Genomic DNA, 10250 nt, shown 5'->3' with positions numbered 1-10250 from the left:
TGTAGTTCCATGATCCCATATCATCACATAGCCTAAACCATGTCAATGCATCTCCCTTCAAAGATAAAGGGAAGACCTTCTTATTGACAACATCATTGGGCATACCTGCAAGCTTAAATAATCCACAAACTTCATCCACATAGATTAAGAGCAAATCGGGATGCATTGTTCCATCTCCTGTAAAAGGATTAGCTAGCAGTTTCTCTATCATACCCGAAGGAATTTCAAAGTAAACATTTTCAGTAGGTTCAGTAGGTTGAGGAGCAACTCTTTTTTCTTCTGGTCGGGGTGAAGATACCCTGAACAAGCCCCTCAAAGGATTATGTTCCATAGTAACAAGTGACAGTAAATTTCAGCACACTATATAAATTTTTCCTTACCAAGTTCCACTTACCAAAGGCTCTTCACTCCCCGGCAACGAAGCCACAAAAGAGTCTTGATGACCCACAAGTGTAGGGGATCTATCGCAGTCCTTTTGAAAAGTAAGAGTGTTAAACCCAACGAGGAGCAGAAGGAAATGGCAAGCGGTTTTCAGTAAGGTTTTCTCTGCAAGCACTGAAATTATCGGTAATAGATAGTTTTGTGATAAGGTAATTTGTAACAAGTAACAAGCAATGAAAGTAAATAAGATGCATCAAGATGGCCCAATCCTTTTTGTAGCAAAGGACAAGCCTGGACAAGTTCTTATATAGAGAAAAGCGCTCCCGAGGACACATGGGAATTATCGTCAAGCTAGTTCTTATATAGAGAAAAGCTCATATGATTCGCGTTCGTTACTTTGATAATTTGATATGTGGGTGGACCGGTGCTTGGGTACTGCCCTTTCTTGGACAAGCATCCCACTTATGATTAAACCCTATTGCAAGCATCTGCAACTAGAAAAGAAGTATTAAGGTAAACCTAACTGTCGGTGTCAAAACCGGCGGATCTCGGGTAGGGGGTCCCGAACTGTGCGTCTAGGCGGATGGTAACAGGAGACAAGGGACACGATGTTTTACCCAGGTTCGGGCCCTCTTGATGGAGGTAAAACCCTACATCCTGCTTGATTAATATTGATGATGTGTGTTACAAGAGTGTATCTACCACGAGATCAAGGAGGCTAAACCCTAGAAGCTAGCCTATGGTATGATTGTTGTTCGTCCTATGGACTACAGCCATCCGGTTTATATAGACACCGGAGAGGGCTAGGGTTACACATAGTCGGTTACAATGGTAGGAGATCTACATATCCGTATCGCCAAGCTTGCCTTCCACGCCAAGGAAAGTCCCATCCGGACACGGGACGAAGTCTTCAATCTTGTATCTTCATAGTCTTGGAGTCCGGCCGATCATGATAGTTCGGCTATCCGGACACCCCCTAGTCCGGAACTCCCTCAGCAGCCCCTGAACCAGGCTTCAATGACGACGAGTCCGGCGCGCATATTGTCTTCGGCATTGCAAGGCGGGTTCCTCCTCCGAATAATTTATAGAAGATTGTGAACACCAGGATAGTGTCCGGCTCTGCAAAAATAAATTCCACGTACCACCGTAGAGAGAATAATGTTACACAAGATCAATCTGCTGACGTATTCTGTGGCGTGACGTCGCACCACTTCCAAGCCTTTACTCGAATTGTTTTTATTGTTCCACCTCAGCGCGTTTAGCGAAGCAGTTTCCTTGGCACGTCTTATCGAAGCAGAGATCATGTCCCCCTTATTCCGGGATTCCCATCAATATGAACATGGGTAACCCAACCGCGCCCGTTGCCACGCCCCCTCCATCAAAGGCGGGTTCCAAGCGGTCACGAGGACAGCTCTTGGTATTCTTCCTCTTTATAATGAGACCAAGGCCCGTTCTCTTTATTCAATCCTCTATCGAATCCGCCCCTCGCCCCGAGTTCCAACACCCAGGGCTCCAGATTCGGGTACCTTCAATCTTCGGCAATGTCCGGTCCTAACCTACGAGGCCGTTGGATGCCCTCCTCCGTCACGTAGGAGGACGTGCTAAAGCTGAGAGACGCCAGGTACTTAACCTACGAGATTTCGCATAGGCTGCCTGCCCGAGGGCAAGCTATTCCTACTCCCGAGCCCGGCGAGAGCGTCGTGTTCATGTCTCACCTCCGTCGGGGTTTAGGCTTCCTGACGGATCCCTTTGTAAGGGGGCTCATGTTTTACTACGGGCTGGAATTCCACGACTTGCCTCCGGAGTCCATCCTCCACATCTCATCATTCATTGTTGTCTGCGAAGCCTTCCTCCGCACTACCCCTCACTTAGGCTTGTGGCTGAAAACCTTCAACATGGAGCCGAAGATGATTGAGGGGCGTCAGGCAGAGTGCGGCGGGGCGGTTATAGGCAAGAGGGCCAAAGCTCCATGGCCCAAGGGCTCTTTTCAGGAGGAGCTCGGCTTGTGGCAACAGGAGTGGTTCTATATCACCGCTCCCAGGGACAGCAGGCAGAAGCCGCCGCCCGTCTTTCGCTCGGGTCCTCCACAACAGATGACGTCATGGGTCAACAAGGGGCGTGACTGGGGGCCGCCCAAAGACATACCCCTGTTGCAGGACCGGATTCGAGGCCTCCAAGAAAGGGAGATCAATCTGGTCGCAGTGGTACAGGTCATGTTGATCCGGCGCCTACTGCCGTGCAAACGTCGCCCCCTCCGCCTGTGGGAATTTATTCCGGAGGGGCCACAAACTCTTCAACACTTCATGGGTTTGACACCCTTGGAGATGTATAAACTGTTCTTCGGATCGCAAGAGACGCGTCCGGAATTGACCGAGGACGCTGGCCTAAGCTGCAATCGCCCGGATACTCAAGTAAGTTGCCCTGTGTCCAGACACACCATCCATTTATTTATCGTGGGTTTGCCTTTTAACCAGCTATCCCTGGACAGCAGTGGATAGCGCAAGCAAAACTGATACGGTGTCCGGCCCCCCTCCCTGAGACCACGCAGGATCCCGTGTTAATCAAAATGTTGGAGGTTGCACCTTCGGAGGAGGGCGAAGGGGGGCACAGGGAAACTACCAGCTCCGGCAAGGAGGCTTTTAGTAAGGGAGGAATCGAGAGTCCCTCCTTCCAGGGGAGAAGAGGACCGCTTCCGAAGACCCGGAGGCCAAGGCCTCAAAGCGGGGAAAGAAATCTGTACCGGAAGGTCCTGTGCCGGGAAGAGCCCCGGCCGTACTGTCTCCTCGGAGGAATCAGCCCTTTAGCGAGCCGTAAGTAAAAAGGGGGGATTTTGTAATAGTGGACATCCCTGCTTGATTTCTAAGGGTAACCGAAGTTTTCTCCTTGTAGTTCGGATCTCAGCCCATCTCAGCACAGCTCATCGTCGGGAGACCTTCATCCGGAAATGATGGAGAGCGAAACGCCTCCATCTGCCGCCCCGTCGTGCGGGGCGGGTGACCCTGAGGTGTCGTCACGGAGGGTCTCCCCGAGTTCGGCGGGGCCAGAGAGTTCGACACCCATTGGGGTACGGCGGGTGGAGCTGCAGGATTTGCTCAAGAGGGCGTCTATCTCAGAAGATCACCGCACATTAATGGGTAATGTGATTGAGAGGATCTCATCCGCAGAAAGCGGGTTGTATGAGGCCGTCGGAAGTTTACTGACGGGGTTTGAGGTACGCAAAAAATGACATACCTTTTGACAGTTTTGCACATAAAGTGCGCCCTGTATAGATAGTAGCCCCTGAGACTTGGTATGCTGTCGAAAGCAACAGCGTGCCAAGGATCATAATCTCAGTTATTAATTGTCGCCTTTCCTATGCAGGTGGCGGAACGTTCGGTGGCCAGCCGGACTGATGGATTTGCCGAGCTGAAGAGGCAACTCGACGCTGCGGATGCGGACATCTCGCTTGTCAATAAATGACTTGATGAGTCACAAGGTATGTGGTTACTCCACGGTCGCCTAGTAAGGGAGCTGATGCCCATTCCTTACCGTTTGTATGCTTGATGCAGATGGTGCTGCTGCTGTGGAAGGCCTTCGAGCAGAACTCGCTCGGGCCAAGGAGCAAGCTAGAAAAAGCGAGGCCGCTGCCTCGAAGGCAATGGAAGAGCTAGAAGCCAAGAAGGCTGCTCACTGCCGAAGCAGGGAGGAGATGGCCAGAATGGCCGCGAAATTAAAAGTTGCTACCGACCGCCAGGAGGTTCTTGAAAGAGAACGCCGAGCGGAGCGAGAGGACCTGAAGAAGGCCGACGCCGAAGCCAAGGATGCCCGTAGTGCGATGCGGGCTATGAAGGAGGAACTGCGTCAGGTCGGAGACATTGTGGCTGGAAAGCCCTTTATGCTGCGTAGGAAGTTCATGGATCCAAAGTATGCTCAGCTGGGCCGGTTGTACGGTGCGGAGGATCCTTATCTGGACTTAGCAGCGAGTGCGGCGGACGCAGTCGTGCACTTCCATAGCCAGAAGGATCACGAACTGGAAGAGCTGTTCTGGTCTCAATTCCATAGTCCGGAGCGTCCACTTCCGTTGAGTGATCGGTTGGTTGAGTGGGCTGAGCTGAATAGATTGTCCGGACTTGCCATGATGGACGTGGTCACTCATCTGTGGCTGAAAAGGCCCAAGCCGAAGAGTTATTTTGGCTTGTTGCAGCAATTCCTTGGGGCGGTGCCGCATGTTGAGGCGATGAAGCGGTCGGCATGCATAGAAGGTGCACGGATGGCTCTCGCCCGTGGTAAGACATACTGGGCGGAGATGGATGCCACCACTGTTGCATCCCGGGGTTCGGACAAAAGCCGATTCCCCACCGAGCATTATTTTGAGGAAGTCCTGCAGGGCGCTCGTTTAATAGAGTCGCAGTGCTCGAAAGATGTTATGTTTGAATGACATTTATGATTTCTGAGATCATGTTTATAATGCAATAGCTTTTTATACTTGTGCGTTCAAGTATTGAACTATCTCCTGTGCGGCCGTATATGTATGTATAATCTGAAAGATGGCAGTCTTTGGCTTCAGCCCCCACGCACATGGTGCGGGGGTGTTTGCAAAAAGAAAAGCGCTTTTTCACACTTAATCGAACGTCTTGGTCCTTCTAAGGAGGTGATAGCGTAGCAAACTAGGCAACCGGACTATAATGCTTTATCACTTTCACTTAGCCATAGGAGCTCGAATGTGGGGCTACTATATAGCCCCTGGTGGCACCGCTCTTCTCCGAACTCGGGACGCGTATGTGCCTGACCGGGAAGCGGCCCTTCGTCAAAGCGGAGGAATTCTAAACATTCCAATGGTCGATCGAGTGGTTGACCAGTCTCTCGCTATATCATGACAGTCAGTTTTTGGCTTTCTCTACTGAGGTGCTCGCCCGGCCGAACCGGGGCACAATCGCAGTAGTTCTCCTGGTGCCGCGTTAGCTGATGATACGGAACGTAAGGCAGCAAAATGCAGGAGCCGGGCAAACCCAACATTTGACCAAAGACATGATTCGGAGCTGATGCATATAAGGCCTAACTCGAGACGCCGAACACTCCCTGAGGTGTTCGGTCATTATAATACCGGGCAGAACAATGCCCTAAGCCCCTAGTGTCCAGGTACAGGCGGGAACTTCTGACGCGGCCGATGCCAAAACGCCAACCACCTCCTCGGCTATGGTAGGAAACCGGGGGATGTGTATCAACAAGAGACAACAAGAAAGGTTTACGCAGGGTCTTAATCTGAAAAAAATGATTGCAACGGGTCCCTCCTGCACGTCTGCCCCTGTGTCTCCGTTGTGCTGTATCCTGGATGGGTGTAGCACGTGCTTCATCTGTAAAAGAGAAGGACTTAGTTTCTAAGAAATATCGTGCAAAAGTTGTATTAAAATGAAGTATAATTATGAAGATGAAGAAAGTTGAGCTTTATTGGCTCTCATCATTTATACTCGCGGCCCTTTATAAAAAAGGGGGGTATGCGGCTGGGAAGCCCCTTGTTAAGTTACGCCGGACTTGTCTAACCATGTCCGAGGTCTAAATGACTTGTTTTTAGGGGCTTTGACCTGCAAGGTTTGATTAGTGTGTGGCTGTCGAGGCAGTCGCACATTCTCCGTGGTCGAGGGACACTCGGAGTTTTGAGATTATGCCACGTGGACCGGGCATTTCTAGGCGTAAGAGACGCGTAATGTGGTATTGCATTAAAGCGGGCGAAAGCTTCACGCCCCAGTAGTGCTTAAGGGCTACTGCCAAATGGGGCGATGGAGAGTGAGCTTTTCGCGACGGAGGTTGTCGGATGAACCGAACACAACCTCTAGTGGTATAGAGCCTGTATAATTGGCTTAAAGGCCTGGTGTCACTCCTTTGAAGGAAGTGCTGCTATAGAGAATTTTTGGTAGGTTCTATCCCCAGTCTGCGGACGGTCTCCTGGTATGGCAGGTGCCACGCTGTGTGTTATCACATGAAGTGAGTTCACTATTTTGACTTCTAGTGGGAAAGCCTTTTGTTTTCCGGAGTGCTGCTTTTGGTTTTCGTCACTTTCACTTGGCGTGTCGAGCCCCTTGTGTTCGGTGTTAAGTCGGCCGGACTGCTTGAAGACCCAACAATCTCTGTGGGTATGGTTTGCAGGCTTCCCGGAGGTACCATGTATCTGACACAGTCTGTCCAGAATCTTGTTTAGGTTGGATAGCTCGTCACTGTTGTCCTTTAGGGGCAGTGTTTTGTTGTTCGGCCAAGAGCTTTTGAATCCCGCATTGACCGCCGTACTGTTTGGGCCATTTTCCTTATTCCGGCGCTGATCTTTTCTGCATCGTGATTTCCCATTTCCATTCCTGATTTCGGATGTACTCGGGTCGCTGGTGCTGCATCTAGCCAGCCAGCTGTCTTCCCCCGTGCAAAAGCGGGTCATGAGGCTTGTTAGTGCGGCCATTGTTCTTGGTTTTTCCTGGCCGAGGTGTCTGGCGAGCCATTCATCTCGGACGTTGTGTTTAAAGGTTGCTAAGGCTTCGGCGTCCGGACAGTCGACTATTTGGTTCTTTTTAGTGAGGAACCTGTTCCAGAATTTGCGTGCTGACTCTCCAGGCTGTTGAGTTATGTGACTTAAATCATCTGCATCCGGAGGCCGGACATAAGTCCCCTGAAAATTTGCTCGAAACGCATCCTCAAGCTCCTCCCAACTTCCAATGGTATTTTCTGGGAGGCTTTTAAGCCAATGCCGAGATGGCCCTTTGAGCTTGAGGGGTAGATATTTTATGGCATGGAGATCATCTCCTCTGGCCATATGTATGTGTAGGATGTAATCCTCAATCCAGACTCCGGGGTCTGTTGTTCCGTCATATGCCTCTATGTTTACGGGTTTGAATCCCGCTGGAAATCCATGATCCAGTACCTCGTCGGTGAAACATAGTGGGTGTGCGGCGCCCCTGTATTTGGGTGTACCGTTGTCTTCGAACGCTCGGCGGGTTATGTTGCTTCCTGGAGTCTTCTTTTTTGGCCCATAGATAGACCTGGCTGGGTCATCCTTTTTTCGAGGATCTTTATGCTGATCGTGTGCCGGCTTGTGTGCGGCGCCTCTTGTTGCTCTTGGCCTGTCATCTGGCCGTCTATCCGGCCAGGCGGCTTCTTTCTTTTTTGACTGCGGGGGCTCTAAGGCCTCCTCGTCGAATTCGGGCAACAGCTAGCGCTTCGGGTAGCTCTTTGTCTGGTAACTAGTGCCATATTTATCTGCGGTGTTGAGTACTTTGCTCCATCTCATTCTGAGTGCGTCCTCCGCTGTTTTAAGCTTCCGCTTTTGCTTCTTCAAGCTCCTTGCAGTGGCGACGAGCCTTTTATGAAGGTTCGTATGCTCCGGTGATGTGAGATCGTTTTCGCCGGGGATGGGTTGCTTGTCCAGTTCATCATGTTCAGATGGCTGCTTGGTGGAATGTGCGTCGTCCACTGCTTCGCCCTGCTCTAGGGCCGGGTCTGTATGGGTGCTGTTTTTATCGAGGTCGGTCTTCGGGCGGCGCTTGCGTCGACGTTTTGGTTGTTTGTTGGGGGAGTTGTCCTTCGCCACGTCCCGTTTTTCCTCATTGTCGCTTCCCTTTGGTGTATCCACCATGCATACGTCATGAGTTGGGGTGGCTTTCCAGTGCCCAGTAGGCGCTGGTTCTTGGTTGTCTCCGGCATCGTCATCCATACCGTCGATGTCTTCGGGGTCGTAGTCTAGCATGTCGGTTAGATTGTCAACAACGGCTACCAAGTGGGTGGTGGGTGGGCTTTGAATTTCTTCGTCATCCGCATCCCAATCGTCCTGACCGCAGTCCGGCCAGGGCTCTCCTGATAATGAGAGATATTTTAGTGAACTCAAGATGTCGCCGAAAGGTGAGTGTTCAAAGATGTCCGCTACGGTGAACTCCATGATTGGCGCCCAATCGGGTTCGATCGGAGGGGGCGCGGGAGGTTCGAAGTCCGGCGAGGAGTCCGGCACCTCGGAGTCACAAGCTTTATGAGGGACAAGGTCAGTGTTTGGCTCTATCTCCGTAGAGGTTGCAGCCCCCGAGGCGGTGTCTAGGCATCCGTCCTCGATCTGCGCAGCCGGCTCCGAATTGAAGATCGGAGCGGTTTTGAGTGCGGCCTCCAGGGTACTGTCCGGCTGCAGAGCTAAATCATGCTCGCCGCGACAGTGCGGCACGCTCGGCTGTGGCTCGAATCCATCGAGGATCAAGTCCCCGCGGATGTCAGCCGTGAAGTTCAAACTTCCAAATCTGACCTGACGGCCAGGGGCGTAGCTTTCGATCTGCTCCAGTTGGCCAAGCGAGTTGGCCCGCAGCGCGAAGCCGCCGAATACGAAGATCTGTCCGGGGAGGAAGGTCTCACCCTGGACTGCGTCATTAATGATGATTGAATAAGCCATCGAGCCTATCGGTGACGGCACAGAGGAACTCTCAATGAAAGCACCAATGTCGGTGTCAAAACCGGCGGATCTCGGGTAGGGGGTCCCGAACTGTGCGTCTAGGCGGATGGTAATAGGAGACAAGGGACACGATGTTTTACCCAGGTTCGGGCCCTCTTGATGGAGGTAAAACCCTATGTCCTGCTTGATTAATATTGATGATGTGTGTTACAAGAGTGGATCTACCACGAGATCAAGGAGGCTAAACCCTAGAAGCGAGCCTATGGTATGATTATTGTTCGTCCTATGGACTACAGCCATCCGGTTTATATAGACACCGGAGAGGGCTAGGGTTACACAGAGTCGGTTACAATGGTAGGAGATCTACATATCCGTATCGCCAAGCTTGCCTTCCACGCCAAGGAAAGTCCCATCCGGACATGGGACGAAGTCTTCAATCTTGTATCTTCATAGTCTTGGAGTCCGGCCGATCATGATAGTTCGGCTATCCGGACACCCCCTAGTCCGGAACCCCCTCACTAACCATAGCATGAAACATGTGGATCCAAATCATCCCCTTACGAAGCAAAGCATAAACTAGGGTTTAAGCTTTTGTCACTCTAGCAACCCATCATCTACTTATTAATTCCCAATGCCTTCCTCTAGGCCCAAACAATGGTGAAGTGTCATGTAGTTGACGTTCACATAACACCACTAGAGGAGAGACAACATACATCTCATCAAAATATCGAACGAATACCAAATTCACATGACTACTTATAGCAAGACTTCACCCATGTCCTCAGGAACAAACGGAACTACTCACAAAGCATATTCATGTTCATAATCAGAGGAGTATTAATATGCATTAAGGATCTGAACATATGATCTTCCACCAAATAAACCAACTAGCATCAACTACAAGGAGTAATGAACACTACTAGCAACCCACATGTACCAATCTGAGGTTTTGAGACAAAGATTGAATACAAGAGATGAACTAGGGTTTGAGAGGAGATGATGCTGGTGAATATGTTGATGGAGATTGACCCCCTCCTGATGAGAGGATTGTTGGTGATGACGATGGTGATGATTTCCCCCTCCTGGAGGGATGTTTCCCCGGCAGAACAGCTCCGCCGGAGCCCTAGATTGGTTCCGCCAAGGTTTCGCCTCGTGGTGGCGAAGTTTCGTCCCGAAAGCTTGCTTATGATTTTTTCCAGGGTGAAAGACTTCGTATAGCAGAAGATGGTCACCGGAGGGCTACCAGGGGGCCCACGAGGCAGGGGGCGCGCCCTAGGGGGGGGGGCGCCCCCCACCCTCATGGACATGGTGTGGGCCCCCTGACGTTGATTGTTTTGCCAGTATTTTTTATTAATTCCAAAAATGACTTTCATGGAGTTTCATGACTTTTGGAGCTGTGCAGAATAGGTCTCTAATATTTGCTCATTTTCCAGCCCAGAATCCCAGCTGCCGGCATTCTCCCTCTTCATGTAAACCTTGT

The sequence above is a fragment of the Triticum dicoccoides genome, chromosome 7B, assembly GCF_002162155.2.
Source record: "Triticum dicoccoides isolate Atlit2015 ecotype Zavitan chromosome 7B, WEW_v2.0, whole genome shotgun sequence".
Classification (NCBI taxonomy): Eukaryota; Viridiplantae; Streptophyta; class Magnoliopsida; order Poales; family Poaceae; genus Triticum; species Triticum dicoccoides.
The sequence above is the reverse complement of the archived record's forward strand: the minus strand, read 5'-3'. Positions refer to the sequence as shown.